The 16849-nt window shown below is 45.3% G+C and overlaps 1 long non-coding RNA gene across 2 annotated transcripts in view; it reads right to left on the bottom strand.

Annotated features, from left to right (window-relative positions):
- Positions 1-535: 535 nt before the first annotated feature.
- Positions 536-16849, bottom strand: part of LOC138526501 (uncharacterized) — a 73133-nt gene continuing 56819 nt past the window's right edge. For both annotated transcript variants that reach the window (XR_011283593.1, XR_011283591.1), the window contains one exon: positions 536-2398. This is a non-coding gene — a long non-coding RNA (uncharacterized lncRNA). The remainder of the gene's footprint in view (positions 2399-16849) is intronic.

The raw sequence follows: 16849 nt of genomic DNA, 5'->3' as shown, positions 1-16849 counted from the left end.
TAGATGATTTATTTAAATCAGTCATTTAAAAAATATGTTTTGTTTGATTTTCCTATGAGCTTGAAAAAATCAGTTTTCTTATAAAATAAGTTAGTATCATATGTCAGGGCAAATGATAAACCCTTTTCAACAGTTATTTGCTCGAACTTGGAGAGGGTAAAACTAGAGATATTCATCACTAAACTCCTTTTGGAGTAGGTGTATTGCATTGAGAATGTATTCTTCTCCCCTCGTCTGGTTTTACTGTTACTTCAACAACAAAAAATTTACCGGGCGCCCAAAAGAACCTGAGGGTATTGCTAGTTCTTATATTGGATGTATATTGTAGCCATCTTAGTTTAACCTTCTGGTGGCTAAACCTACATAATATAGGCCACAAGGACATTTTATAATATAAACTACATTATTCGAATCACATGTTCGGTAATCTTTCAAATAGTATGTTTTTTCCCTAGTGTGGGTGTTGGATTTTATCGCCTTTAAGAACATGATTGCAATTTGAACAATTCAGGCATGAAATGCGACCCTCTTATTTATATTTCTCTGCTCAGTATGGTAACCAGCATTAACAAGTATTTTTGACAATGAGATATGTTTCATATAAATTAAGACTGGTAAATCATTCAAAAATCTGTAATCTCATGAAATAATGTTTTTGATTTTGTAGGATTGTTTCAAGTATGTGGTGACATACATTAAACTTGGGGGTGATTTCTGTGGTCTCTGTCCCAGCAATGATTACCTATCAATACTCAAGGATGTGTCTATAAAGTCTAGGAATGAAGTATGGTTTATACTCTTGCACTACATCTATCTTTGAGAATCTCCAGTTCTTTTACAAAATCACCTCCTCTAGATGTAACTCACTTGGTACATATGAATTGGCTGTGAGGCAGACTTTGCAGCATTGTGTATGGGTGAAAGCTGTGTGCATGCAAAGTGTGGTTTCTAACTACATTTTTTACAACAAGTAATATCTCAACTTTCCCATTATGTGTAATTACATGAGCATCCAAGAAGTGTATCATCATCCAACTATGAAGGGTTGTACATTTGATTCTTGGATGTAATTCGTTCAAAACAGTAAAAAATGTATTAAGAAAAAATGCTCATCCTTTCTAAACTATAAAAACATCATCAATGTGTCTTTTACATAACTTTAGATATTGATTACATAAAGGATTATTAAATCTGTATGTTGTTTCTAGGGGGAACATAAACATTTTCACATAGAGTGGTGCCATGAGCGTGCCCATGGGTCTACTTGCTATCTGAAGGTAACATTTATCCTTAATCCTAAAAAGCTGTTATAAAATATCAGTTCAAGAAGGGTCAAAATTAAAGTTCTGTCAGCTCCTATCTCCTCATTTTGCAGGATGACCCATTCAATGGCCTCCACGCCATCTCCACGAGGGATAGATGTGTATAAACTGGTCACATCTAGTGTAACCAGTAAATCAGTATCTGTGTCAAAATGTATAGATTCCAAAATGTTAAGAACATGTTTTGTATCTTTCAAATAGGTATTTGTTTGTTGAATAAGAGGTTGCAAAACCTTGTCAACATATTGTGCTGATGGTTTCAGGTTAAAGCTTGAGATATTCACAACTAAACTCCATTTGGAATAGGTGTATTTCCTTGAGAATTGTTTCTTAATCCCTTGTCTGGTTTTACTTTTTATTCTAAAAAAATGTACCTGGCGGTCAAAAGAACCTGAGGGTATTGTTATTTCCCTTTGATTAGTGGACACCATACCTCACGTGTCTAGTGATATAGATTCACAAATCGTCTCTTCAAAATCATTTTTGGATGTATCCGAAGATGAAGAGCATTTCATATTTATGACTCTTTGAGAATAAAAAACACTTGGTATAGATTATATCATTTTTTAAACCAAATGTTTCTCATTTGAATGTGTTTATTTTGTCTTCTACTTCTTTCTTGTAACCTTCTAATTGGCTGTTAATATGCTCCAACATAGTAGACAGTTCTTCTTTTGAATAAAACTTTGTAATGGTGTTTTTATTCATTTCAATATTGTTATCTATTTTTTTCAGGTTATTAGCCAGTTCTTCAATTGTTAGTAGAATCAAATCTGGTGAACATTTATTTCTTATTTGATCACACTTTTTTAACAAAATTAGGGCTATTTTTGCAAAGCATTGAAACCAAATTGACACACAAAGTCCCACATGAATACAAATACATTGTTATGACTGATAATGTTCCAGAGTTGTCATGTGGATGTTTTGGCTGATCTCAAGCTGTATAAGTTGTTTAACCACCTCATTCGGTTTTTCTTGAGTGATAGGATCTTGTTGGGTCGTCCACATTATAGAAAGTATTATCTCAGCCTCCTCTGGAGTGAAGTTGTTTTTCAGTTTGTGTATCTGCTAAGCTACAGATTTGAGAGAAAACAGCCATGTTAATGGAGGTGTAAATCTCAAAGCGGCTCATAGGGACTAGATGTATTGTATTATTTGGAGATCATACTCAATGAAATAAGCAGAAATTATTCTCTAAATATTCAAAAGTTACAATAATAGTTTTTCTGATGGCATTGCAAGGTTATCAGCTGAAACATACACTATTGGGAAAGCAAAGATGTATACTACAAATCAGTGTAGACCTTGCCATACTCTTAAATGGAACATTTCCTGAACTGATTCACAATATTTAAATAACAGTATCATAGCAAGTTGTAGACTTTGGAATCATGTATTATTGGGATACACTTCTCTTTTTGCATGTTTAGTCTGCTAGCACAAATAACTGTCAAAAAGATATATTCCTTTTCAGAAAGCAAGGCATAAGCAAACGTAATACAAGGGAATTCTGAAGACATGAAATACAGTAATCCAAACTCTGGTTACTTCGTCCAAACATTGACAAAAGTAATGTTGTTAAATATCCTTAATGTTAAATATCCTTAAAAACAGAATGTTATTTTTTTTTTCAATATGTTTTGTGTGACTCTGCACCCTTCTTCAGGAGAATATGGAACAAACTTTGTAAATGTATCATTGTAAAACATCGGAAATAAAGAATAATCACTATTATGTTTATGTTGCTCAGAATGTGGGTTTATTCCGTGAGGTTCAGCCCTTTATTTGAGCAATCTGATTGACTATAGTACTCTCCTGTGGTGCTGATTAATCCCTATAAAAAGTATACAGAGTATCATGTTACTTTAATAGTCAACTTCCAACTGTAATTGTTTTTTTATAAGGCTTGTAATACCAGCGAGTGGTTTCTAAGCATAGGATCTTAATTTGAACCACTGTTGTGGTGCATTGTTTTGATTCTAAGACAAACATGTTGCCCGTAAGCTATCTGTCCTCCCCTTCCGGCACTACCCATGCACTTTCGCGATCTGAATGACACTTGGCCTAGTAGGATCGTTGTCTGTCTCCCCTTGTTCCCCACCCCCTGCCTCGTCGGCACCTTGAAGCCCTTGTGTATAGGTGCGTTACAAATGCCATATCATATCATATCACTCTGTCTTACCATTAACTAAAAAATAGCCTAGTAGGACATGGAGCAAACTCTTAATAATAGAATACCTTTTAGACATACACATGGCAGGTGTTTTCATTTGATTGAACCAATTTTACCACTCCATTCCCCAACCTCTTCTTATAAACAACATTTACTTTATACACTGGGTATCCTTGGCTATGCCACACTTGGCTTAGGATTAGCAGTCACAGAATTAACATTTTAATGTTTGACCTGGGGTACAAAGTATCAAGACACTGAGGCAAATAAGCAAACCTCTGCATTGCCCCAGCACATTCTTGAGCCCCTCATGCATGCAACGTTACATTTTGCACTCATTTCCAATCCTCCAAATCTGGCATGAAAACACATCCCAAATATCACAACAAATAACTGCCTCCTTACTTTGCAGAAACATGGTCTACCTAACAGGACCAGCACAAATCCATGCTATCACAAACAATCTCCCCAAGATGCATCTCTCTTTGTTCCTTGGCTTTGCAGCATCCATTTCCTACTTTCCCATCCTCTTATCTTCCTCTTGATCCTTTTGTTACTTACAGCAGATTAAGATCCCAATGCCCCTGGTAGGGCACAGTACTACATTTTATGAATAAACCAAGGAGTACTGAAACAACTACGGTGTGAATATGGTACAGTGTAAAAGACAGACAATAACATAACATCATACAGCTTAACTTAACCATACCACATTGGACTTTTTTTTTGCCATGTAATGTCACTCAGACAGCATGAGAAAGGATTGCGTATTCAACTTTAACTTGAATACATTTAGCATAGAGCAATGACAAGAAGAGTTTGTGTTAACTATTCCGAATTGCATATATCAACCAGTAACTTCTACAACATCCTATTCCAATGTGTTGTTGCTTAGTTTCTGTTGTTTCTCTCACGTTATATTATGAGGGATATCGTACCTTGAAAAATGGTTACAGTGCTCAAGCATTGACCCCAGCACAATACACTTGTAGATTGGTTGTATTTTCCCGGCCGCATTGTTCAAAAACAGTTTCTGTACTACATTGTTCATGCAATTGTCTGTATTGTACACAAAATAATGTGCAATCGAAAACACACTGGGTGAGCATAGAATTGACAAAAAGTTAGTCATCTCCAATGTATCCTGTAAAGTGAAGCACAATGTGTTCCTGTCTTTCGTTTTTCTTTCAGTTGGAAAACATTCTAGCAGATGTGGGTTATTGAATGAGTAATTGCGGCGTCACATGTCTTGCACATCTCTGTGAGTCCGTCTGCAATCAGCCAGCTGACGAGAGGATAAGGTCAGCCTTCAATCCAGTGGGGAAGGGAAATGCTGCTCTTCAGAGGAGCCCTGAGATTGAGCCTGTAATTGGGACTGCAGGTGGATTTCATCAGAGATTTTCTGAATTTTTGAAGTAAAAATACAGCTCGCCGGTCTCCCAGCTCTTTTGATTTGGGAATGGTTACAGCTGAAGCCTCTGGTGAGCGTAGCTCACTGACGATCTAAAAAAGCTCCTGCAATGCTGATGTGGGAATTAAAATCTATCAATTTAGACTTGTTTAATAACTTGTTTATATTGAGAGATATGTAATGATAAGTTGTTTCTGTCCCACTGGGAATAAAACACATGGGGCCTCATTACGACCCTGGCGCTAAGTGTTTAACAGCGCCGTAAAATGCTGCAGCGCCATTAAACACTTAGCGCCTTACTACGAGGTCCCTTTGCGGGACCTGACCTTAACGGCTGGTCTACATCAGCCGTTAAAGTAGGGACCCGCAAAGGGACCTTGTGCTAAGTACGCTACTGCAATTTGCGGTACCCTACTTAGCACCTTCCCCATTCCCATAGAGCCCTATGGGGTGAAAATGGGAATGGGGAAGGGCCATGGTTCAATGGGGAATTACCGCCCCGCCAACCTTGGAATGGGGTGGTAATTCCCCATTGAACCATGGCGGACCGTTACAACACCGGCGCCAACCATGGTGCTAATAGCGCCATGGTTTAGCGCCGGTGTTGTAATGAGGGCCATGGATTGTCTCTTTTCCGAGCCATACCACATGGTATTCCTGTGTACGTTAGTGCGTGCCGGGTACTCTGTTCCCAGCTATTGGCGTGGCAGCCCCTTAACCAAAGAGGAGGCTCAAAACGGGGCAATCCCCGCTCCGAGCCTCCCGATGGCTGGAGGCTGCCTTCAACACCCGCCGGGGACTCAGGTAAGTTTTGTAAGTTTTTTTTTTCCTCCAACCCTGTCCAACTACCCTGCAAACTATCCTGTTCCCGCCCTCCCAATCCCACTTACCTTCTTTTTTCTTCTTTTCTGGGGAGAAAACGCGCTGGAAACACTTCTGTTCCCAGCGCGTCCTCTCCCGATGGCCGCCATCAAAATGGAAAACGGACTACATTTTCCCTTTCCCGACGGTCATTTTTTGTCAACTTTTTATTTTCTGAAACAAAAAGAAATGCCATTAGTACCCCGGTCTAACGGGCCCGGGTACTAATGGCTATAAGACCCTTTTTGGCAGGTCAATACCGCCCACGGGAATGCCCCCGGTGCTTCGTTAACTACAGCCCAGGGGGCATTACCTAGGGCGGTATTGGCCCACCGCTGAGGGTCTTATTGCCACAGTATTACCTGCGCAGTAATACCGTTGCCAGTAATACCGACACAATCCCCATATGGAGTCCAATTCGACTTAATGGAATGGGGAATTACAGCTTAAACCGGCAATTGACATCTGTCGGTGATACCGGCAGTCAAGTGGCGGTAACAATATTACCATTTGCCAGTATCCCAGCGGTATTACTGCTGGGATACCGGCCAACTCGTAATGATGCCCAGTGTTTTTCCAATTTTGCCTTTTTTGAGAGCGAGCATAAACCACTTTGCATCTGATGTTTGTCCCGACAGTGTGAAAGCTTTTGTTGGTGTTGGCATGGCAAGCCATGTCCAAGCCAAGAGTGTGGCAATCCAGCTGTCAAAGAGTGGGTGGAAATGTATGTTGTTAAGATTCGTATCTATGTAATGTAAGGCTACCCCCAAACTCGCATCCTGCTCTGGCACCTGCGAAACGGGAAACACTGGGACATTCCGACTTCGGCAGACCCAGGAATTCCCCTTGCGCGGGTACCAGAGCTGGTACGTCCCCTTTCCCATTTGATCCCCCATAGGGCTCAATGGGAATGGGGAGGATGGTAGCAGCGGTACTGTTTATAACTGTACTGTTGCTACCATCATGTTCTGCTCACGGGAGCCGGTACGGTCACCTGGTCAGACCAGGTGGCTGCAAGGGCACCCGCAAGCAGAAGTCCTAATATGGCGGTATGGTAGCAACGGTGCCGGTAGCGATACCGACGCCGTTGTTGCCTTAACGCCATACTCCTAATGAGGCCCTCTGTCTCTCCCTCTGGACCAGTTTTGAAAACTGACTCCAATGGAGTGACTGGCATCACAGATATTTTATCTTTACATCCAAATCCTGAAGCTACCTGCATGAGTATATATGGTTCATGGTTACAAATACTTTAATGTTAGGTGTGTGTTGTGAAAAATAATATAAACACCAAGCCCATTGTGCATTGTATACTCAGTGATTCAAGGATACAACCCTTTTTTTTAATCAGACATAATTACCAAATATAAACACTTCTGATCATTATTTTGATGTCCAAAAAGGTGCTTGATTTCATGCAAATCAGCATGGAATGTTCATTGGTGCTATTTGTACCCTTCTAATTTCTCATAAACGTATTTTGAAAGAAAACAATAGCATTGCACCAGAATGATGATTTTGGAATGATAACCTTCATTTAGAAAATAATTGATTGGCTGTTCTAGGTTTTGGAAATATGCTTTGCTCATTAAAATAACTGTAATGTTGTTATTATGTTTAAAATATATATTGTAAATGGTCATTAGAAATGGGCATAATTTTTTTTTTTAACTTTTTTTTATTTGACTTGACAGCACAACAGAGAACAAAAGGGGCCAGATGGCACCAGCAATAAAAAGAGAGCAATGAATACCATAGGCAGTACATACATTGTAGACTTCAGCATGTTGAAGGGAGGGAGGGAGTATACAAAGTATGAGCAACTATGCAAAGGGGGGGCAGCAACTACGGGGACCCTTCCAGGGAGGAGGGGGGAATTCGACGGAGAGGCCATTGCGGACAAATAATCGCAGAATTTCCGCCAGATATCCCTTGGCCTTGAATGTGGGTGTTGCATTGCGTTCCAGGACTCCTCCGTATCGTGAGCCCATGTGATTGTCCTGAGCCACTGTGTATATGTAGGCGCCCTAGGTCAGAGCCAGCATAGTAATATGCAGCAGACTGCCAACAGCATGCGGAGACTGCTAGTTTCTTCGAGTCACGGGGCAGCTGAGGGAGGTCATGGAACAAGCAGTGCAGCGGGGAGGGGGCAATAGTATGATCCAGAATGTCCGAAAGCGTGGAGCAGACGTCCAGCCAGAACTGGGGCAGGCGAGGGCAGTACCACAACATATGGATATAAGTAGCTTGATCTGCACCACATCTGGGACAATTGGGAGGGACGGCACAGAACATGCCGTGAAGTCTTACCGGTGTATGATGGTATCTGTGTAGAACCTTAAATTGAATTAGCTTAAATTTAGTATTGTAGGACACATCATTGGTGCGGGCACACATTCGGGACCATCTCTCATTAGTGAGCTAGACCCCGAAATCCTCCTCCCACCTGCGCCTCAGCTTGGTGAAGGGGGTGGGGGCTGCTCTGGTCTGCAACAAGGAATAAAGTCTCGACATCTTACCCCTGAAGGAGAGAAAGGAACAGAGCTCCACCACCAATGGCTCATCGGGCAGTAAGGAGGGGAAATCAGGGTACCTGGACTTGAGATTCTCACGGAGTGTGGAGTATTGTAGCCACACAGAGGGTCGGCGTTTGAGGGAGAGAGGGAGATCAGGCCACTCAATGAAGTTCCCATGTTCATATGCATCATGGAGTGTTAGAAAGCCGGCATCTGCCCAGTGAGTGACCACTGATTGTGGAACTTGTGGGACCTCAGGGAAGAAGTTCCATAATGGCAGGTCCCTGTGGAATGGGTGAGGCGTGCCGACCATCGTCCAGAGTTTGGTCAATGCCAAGGATGCACTAGCTGTGGGGTCCGCAGAGTCTGAGTGAGGGGTGATTGGCTTAAGGGTCAAGGATCCAATCACCCGGTCACAGACCGTCAGTTTCTCGAGGCGAACATGTGGGGGGGGGATCAATGGTATTGAACCAGTATGCGGCGAACTGAGACTGGGCCACCACCCAGTATCTGAAGAAATCTGGGGCGCTGAACCTGCCCAGTACCTTGGGGGCGGTCAGTGTAGAAAGCTTGAGGCGGACTGCCCCTGAATGCCAAAGGAAGGTGTTACTTAAACGGTGCAGTGTTTGGAAAAAAGCGTCCCCGGCCACACATGGAGATTGGTGAATCGGTAGAGTAATTGAGGCAATACAACCGTTTTAAGTATTCCAATTCGGTCTGCTAGTGAGATGGGGAGTCTGGCCCAGCCGGCGGTCTTTGCCGCCAGGTTAGTAAGGTAATTCTGATAATTGTCATCGCGCAGCTGGGCCGTGTGTCGGGAGACCACCACACCAAGGTAAGTAAAACCTGTCGGACACCAGTTGAAGCCACATAGTTCAGTGGGGGGGGGGTTGTGTGGAGTCTGTGAGTGGGAATAAGGAGGACTTGGAGCAGTTCACTTTCAAGCCAGATATGTAGCCAAAACGAGCAACATCTGCCAGAATTGGGGCGAGGTTGGTTTCAGGGGAACGGATGTACAGAATAGCATTTTCAGCGTAGAGGGAGACTATATCGGATTGGCCGCCTGTGCGCAATCCCCTATGCGAGTGTGACTGCCGAACCATGTCAGCGAAGGGCTCCATGGCTATGGCGAAAATGAGCGGGGAAAAGGGGCATCCTTGCTGTGTGCTTCGGGATATCTGAAAGGGAGCAGAACACCTGCTTCAGTGCGGACTCTGGCCGAAGGAGCGGTGTAAAGCAGCTTCACCCAGGCTCGGAAGTTGGGGCCGAACTTGCATTTCTCGAGAACTCGCCATAGGTAGTTCCACGAGACCGAGTCAAATGCCTTCTGCATGTCTAAAGTGGCTGCGACTGCCTGTGTGGCTGGGCTGATCCTGCTAAACACATTGAAGAGCCTTCTCAAATTTAGGGAGGTGGACCTACCAGGGACAAAGCCGGCCTGGTTGGGATGAATGATGTGGGGCATGTATGGGGCTAAGCAGTTAGCTAGAACTTTGGCATATATTTTAATATCACTGTTAATCAACAAGAGTGGTCGGTATGAGCCGCACTGAGTAGGGGGCATCCCAGATTTGAGGAGCACTGTAATCAGTGCCTCCCGGAGAGATGGTGGAAGTATTCCCCTGTCGCTCGACTCCTCCCGTAGGGCCAGCAGATGTGGCGCCAGATGAGACTTGTATTGTTTATAGAAGTCTATGGGGAGACCATCCGGGCCGGGGGCCCTCCCAGATGCCAGCGATTCAATGGCTTTGATAAGTTCCTCTGAGGTGAACGGCCTCTCAAGGAAGCTGCTAGCGTCAGTTGACAGGACTGATAGGGGAAGACTTTCCAAATAGGAGTCAATTTCGGGAACCTGGGCCCCATCGGTCTCCGAGTACAGGGAGATATAGAACGAGAGGAACTCAGAATTGATATCATGTGGGGAGGTGGCGAGTGAGCCATCCGGTCTCGTTATGGCCAGGATATTAGTGGCTCCAAGCTCCCGGCGCAGCACTCTAGCTAGCATTCGGCCAGGTCGTTCTCCTTCACCGTACCTCCTCACCGACTGAGGGGAGTCCAGAAATTTAACCTCGCGCTCGGCGAGGGCCCGGAACTTGTCCAGCTCCGATCCCAGTGGCGCTAGGGTGGCTGGAGAGTGATCTTGAGCATATTGGGACCCGAGGATGGCAAGGGCTGATTTACAAGCAGCAATATCTACGTGGATAGCCTTCAGGATGCCACAACTTTTGGAAATGGCGATCCCTCTTGTATGTGCTTTGAAGGATTCCCAGAGTACAGCTTGTGTTGACACAGAGTTTGTGTTGATCTCAAAGAATTCTTCAATGGAGGATTCGAGTTCGGTCACGAAGACCTGGTCGAGAAGCGACCGGGGGCTCATCCTCCACTGCCTGGTTTTATCGGCATCCAACCCCCAGTTTAAAGAGATAAGGACCGGTGAATGGTCTGACAGCATCCTGGGGAGGATAGCCTGGTGAGATAGACATCTGACCAGCATGTCTGTAATGAGCCATCTGTCTATTCTAGAATGGGAATCATGCACAGAAGAGTAAAAGGAATATGTACGAGAATCCGGGTTCATCAGACACCAGGCATCTACTAGTGCCAGGCGAGGAAGTGTGGTAAGAACAGTATATGCTGCTTTGGACAGTTGGCGAGGCCTAGAACCTGATCTATCCAGTGTGACATCTAGAATTGTATTAAAGTCACCTCCCTATAAAATGGGAATCAGAGGGCAGCTTTCAAGTAAAGAGGCCAGGTGTAAGTAGAATTCGGGGTCATCGACCTTAGGACCGTATATATTCAGGATGGCCACCTCCTGGTGTTGCAGCATACCAGTGATCATTACATATCTACCATATGGATCTATGTGGGATTGGTGACATGAGAATTTCAGGCTCTTGTGTATTAAGATGAGAGTGCCCCGGCTTTGAGCAGAATAGTTGGTATAGTATCTCTGGGGCCCCCATTGATTAGCAAAACGTTCACCTTGCTCAGAGCGAGCATGGGTTTCTTGCAGACATAAGATTTTAACCCCATGACGTTCAGCATGGAGCTGTATCTGCCGCATCTTTTTGTAGTTGCCCAACCCCCGGATGTTCCAGCTCATGAAGGTGAGGACGGTATTAGCCATACCAAGGGGGGTGATGATTGTATTTCTGCAAAGGGGTTTTCAACACAGGGAAGTTGTCAGATCTGGGTGAGTGTGGGCTCGTATCTACATATACAAGATGTTCTGCAGTGGTGCATGCAGCGCCTCCGGTGGTTGTCAAGACTTTTTTAACCATAAAATCTCCTCCCCTCACCCACATCCCTCCCCCAATCGGAGAGACGAAACCCAAACAGAACCTGAATAACCACAAACTCTTTGGCATCAACGCCTGGGGGACTGTTAGCAGCCGGGTGATGGCACGCCGGACTGGGGAGAGTGTAAGGAGAGTTATGCTGTGCACTATGATCAACCAAAGTGTTTGCAGTTGGTGAGGGGTTTAGAGAGACCTAGGCCCGTGAGCGGGCATCAGTGGGGGTAGAGGAATGCAGTCAAGGGCCCAGGTATCCAAACCCAGAAGCATAATGTGGGCCCATAATGGTCAAGACCGGAACCTGGGGGCACCCCCCGGGCAACGGCCACGGCGACAGGGCAGTTATCTAACTAGGAACATACCAGAAGACAACTGCCACCGAACACAATGAAACAGTGTGGCGTATAGGGCCATTAACACAGAGGATTAATGGAGCAACATTAACAAAACCAGCAGCAATAAGCTACAGCTGATGAGTGGCCATCATAGAGGGAACTCGCCGGAGGCGTTCCCATATGCAGCGCGGGTGCAACAATAATCATAGTGAATGTGAAACTTGTATTAGCGATGAGTAGATCAACCGGGAAAGTGTTCGTCAAAATACTTCGAGGCCTCCTCAGGGATGGTGAAGAAAATGTTTGGTTGAAGTGTTCGATCCTCAGTTTAGCTGGAAAGAGCATGGAGTATTTAACTCCTAAGTCCCGAAGTCTCTTTTTGACTGCCAGGAGGTTTTTGCGCTCTTGCTGCACAGCCACAGAGAAATCCAGATACAGGTGTATCCTAGCAGCCCCAAGCAGTAGCTCACCCTTGGCCCTGGCCGCTCGTAGGAGAGCGTCACGATCACGGAAATTTAGGATTCTGGGAATGATGGGGCGAGGCGGCGCACCAGGCCTAGGTCTAGCAGTCAGGGCGCGGTGAGCTCTTTCCACTGCAAATTGTGCCGAAAGCTTGGGGTTACCAAGGAGTGCTAGAAGCATGTGTTCCACATAGTCCTCCATCGGGTCTTTAACATTGTCCTCGGGTACGCCGACGATGCAGAGGTTATTCCGCCTAGTGCGGGATTCAAGGTCGTCATTCTTCCTCTCCAGCGCCGTGACCCGGTTGGTAAGAGTAGTCACAGTGGCGCGTAGAGAGCCCAGGTCATCCTCCGCGGCACCCACTCTCGCCTCGACCTCAGCCACCCAACCGTCCGTTCTTTCGACATGGGCCTTTATAGACGAGATGGTGCCGTTCATATTGTCCAGTTTAGTATGTAGCGCGGTGAAGCCTTCGCGCATGAACTCCAGCATTTTCTGTGAGTCATCGGAAATTACGGATACCGAGGTAGTTGGTGACTCAGTGGGGGCTCAGGCGGTGGTCTGCAGGGTGTTTTGGCGAACATATTTAGTGAGCTTTACCAGCCCCAGTTCCCGTGGTCATTTTGGTAAGGCAGGGATGGTGTCAAGGGCCGCGAACAGGAATGCCAAGTGCTCCCCTGCTGAATACGACTGGAGGGGTGACACGAGGATAATACTGAGGCACGGGGGTGTAGCTTTGGGGCGAGCACTCTTGATCCAATAGGGCTGAAGATGTGGCCCTCGCGTGCAAAGGGGAACACTGGAGTGCTGGTTCAAGAGGTCCGCTGCCACAATGGTGTACTATTAGGATAGGAAGAGATAGCACGAATAGGTGACAGCAGGGGTCACGTGAATCAGTTCAGTGAGACACCAGGTACAGCAACTAAGTCTCTGTGGAGGAGCTATGAGCGGGGCAGTACAGCTGCCAGCAGGGGGCATAACACCAGACCGGAGAGCGTGGGGGGCTTGAACAGGTTAGTGCAACAAGGGTGTAACAGGGTAGGCCCCCGGATATAATAAGGGCACAGTGAGGGGGGGCGGTACCCAACCGCTCCAACTCAATAAATCTTGGTAACAGGTGCCGAGGTCGGTGAAGGTGCTCAGATTAGTTCATTCATGCAGCTGCACCACTGTAGGGATGAAGAGAGTCAGTGGCCATAAGACAGGGCAAAGGCGTTCAGCAGAGTGTTTTCCAGGGTAGGCCGCCCAGCACAGGCCTGAGGGCCCTGGGGTGTATGTACGAGACCCCACGGGAATTATGCAAGTGGGTGGGGACTCCAGCAGGAGAAAACCGTGGTACATTGTGATCCAGGCGCGGCCACATGAGAGCCCTCGATGACCGCGGCGGAGAGCAACTCCACTACGGCGCCAGAAAGGGGGGCCCAATGCAAGCCCACAACACACAGGAACGGCTGAGGCGCCACAGCCCAGGGGGACCGCAGGATGCCTGGGCTGCCAGGCACAAAAGGAACAGTCGGGGCCGGCTAAAGGGACTGCTGGCGCCAGAACCACTCGCTCCACCCGTGCCCCCTACCTTATATCTGTCTGGATCGCGTGTCCTTTCTGAGGAGGGCAGCAGGGTGGAGGCGGTGGCGTGTGGGGAGGCCGCCGCGGCCCGCAGGAAGGCGGTGGAGGCAATCCGGGCCTCAGAGCTATGTTGGTGCTGGTGAGGGCGGTGGCGGCCGCAGCAGCGCGGGTGCCCAAGGCAGGCCGTAGCAGGGCGGGACGATGAGGAAAGGGGACCAGGCCACGGCCGCGGCAGACAGGTGCGAACCGGAACCCAGAGCCAGTGGGCGGGAAGAGCAGGCAGAGACAGGCACAGTCCGAGCAGGGGGCGCAGCCCGGCTCCCAGGACGCGCCTGGCTTCGGGACCTCGCAGGGATGTAACGGAGCAGCTTCTGAAGAGGCGCCGGGGCTATCGCGTAGATTAGGCAGCGCTGTAGGTGTAGAAAAAGTATTCCTCGCTCTCCCCGTTCGGAGCCTCACAATTAAGCGGCCATCTTGTTTCGGCGCAACAGCGCCCCCCCTGGCATTATAAACTTTAAAAAAAGTACTTTTCTTCTACTTCGAACCATAAAACACAGCACCCAACTGTTCTTGATACCTGTGTTATTTCTCTAGTGGTGCTGCTGTCTGCCATTGCTAGGGTGGTCGTAGCAAACGTCTGCCAGACAACGTAACTCTTTACCATACAGAGAAACATAGAGTGAGTTATGGGGAGACCGAGCGAGAGTGAGAGAGAAAGGGAGAGAGAGAGAGTTCTAGATCAGCATATGATATGACATACTATGTGGAGTTAGTATGCATATAATAAGGAAATTCTGCAGAACATTGTAAAATGTTGTATCATTTGCAAAGTCTTACAGTAATTCTAACACCTTGTGCCAATGTGACGTTCTGCAAATTCACAAAGCCCTAAATATCACCAAGAACAGGCACACATTAATCAGAGTTGAGTCATGAATGGACACTGGGAACCCACCCAATTCCCAGAAGAAATTCCTCTGTTGCGTCACCTCTGCCATAGATCACTTACCCTCTGTTCCCTGTAATCCTCTAATGATGAGTACACACCAGTGGAGTATTAGAGAGATTGTACTCAGCCTGCATGTATCAAGCTATCTCCAGCCCCAGTACCTAAGCAGAAAGCCAATTGAGTTCAATTAAATAGCATATTTGTGTCAACATGTTAAGGTCCATACACTACCAACTCACTGGCTCCCAATAGGAAAAGGTGTATTCTAACTTTTTCACTCTCATAGTTTACTGATTTCTTTGTATCAATTGTAAGATTATTACTCTTGGTCAGTTTTGGAAAGAATATGCCCACAACTCTGGTTCAGATTATGACAGTCTCAACACCCCATAATCCTCCTCTGTATGGATTGATCCATTTTCAACTGGGCAACCCTAATGCCTGCTTGAGTTCAATTGGGAGCTTTGTGAGAATACATTGTTTAATTGTTGTATTCTATTGTGGCCAGGCTGCTTGGGACCTTATCCAATCGTTTGCTGTTTCTTAGATCATTTATTTAGTGTGTTTTAGTATATACCTTTACACAACTATACAATAACATAATTAACATACATATAATATCTGTATAAGAAGACAAATGAAAATGTTTCTTCTAGTCTAATTCGATCAATATATGTTACATTACATTTCATTTCATTCTATATTTTCAATACATTCAAGCGTTAAAACACATTCAAAGAGCATGCCGAAACAACAACCATATGTAAAATAAATTTAAATAAATGAAGTAAGTAAAATAAAATAAGATTAGATTAGATTGTCCCTAATTTCTGGCCATAAAATAAGATCTGCTTGGTCAAATAAAATGACCAAGTAATTTCATTGTGTTACCTGGACTGGACTACTACTTTACTTCACATTTTCCTTCCCTCTACAAAAACGTATAACCCCCAGTGTGTTTCATAAATCTACAGATCAGGGCTGTCATCTGAGCTGCCTTCTTGAAACGGACGGTCTTGCATACTGGATAACCCAATTAAGTGTTCTGTTCGACACCAAGATATTTATAATCAGTCACATACTCAATTATGTCCTTATTGACTATCAAATAAGGTTGAGGAGGATTTTGTGTTGTGAATAGCATCATTTTGGTCTTAGCTCCATTTATTTTCAGGGAGTTCTCTGTTGCAAAGCTGCACAGTTCATTGGATGCACGGTTTAGTCCTGTGAAACTGTGGTTCATCAGCGTAGGCCAGAATGTGGCAATGAACACTGTGGATCTTTGGAGGATAGCTTCCTGCTTTGGCCAAAGTTCCAGGCAAATCTGTAAGGTACAGATTGAAGTGTATTGGAGCCAAGACACATGCCCGTTTAACCCATCTACCAATGGGGATAGGTGCAGTCAAGGCTCCCTCACCGTCCAACCTCACCCTAACTGTTATTCATATGGAGTAGTTTCACAAAATACAGTATATCATCCGGGCATCCCAATAGTTCCAATTTTCCCCATTACCTTAGCCTATCTACGGAATCAAAAGTGGAACTGAAGTCCACAAATGGGGAATATAATACCGGCAAGTTAATATTCCGTGTTTTCTCAATAAAATGGTGCATAAACCTAAGATTATTGGATGTTGAATACCCAGTGCGAAATCCACACTAAAACCTATCCAAAAGTCCAGAGCCTTCAGCCCAGCGCTGCAGTCCCTTCAACAGAAATAATGAAAATAACTTCCCTGTGCACTTTAGCATAGATAACAAATGATAACTGCACCGGGATAGTAAAGGCCCCTTCTTAAAAACAGGAATCAGTATCAAGGTGCACCAGGAAGATGGTATTCTGCCTTCATCTTTGATCTTATCAAACAAAATCTTTAAGAGAGTAGCCCAGAAATTCATATCCTGTTTCATTACAATGTTAAATAAGCCCTCGGATCCTGGCGCCCTAGAAG

This window comes from Ambystoma mexicanum, chromosome 1q, assembly GCF_040938575.1.
Source record: "Ambystoma mexicanum isolate Mex_15411 chromosome 1q, UKY_AmexF1_1, whole genome shotgun sequence".
NCBI lineage: Eukaryota > Metazoa > Chordata > Amphibia > Caudata > Ambystomatidae > Ambystoma > Ambystoma mexicanum.
This window is presented reverse-complemented; position numbering and strand designations above follow the sequence as displayed.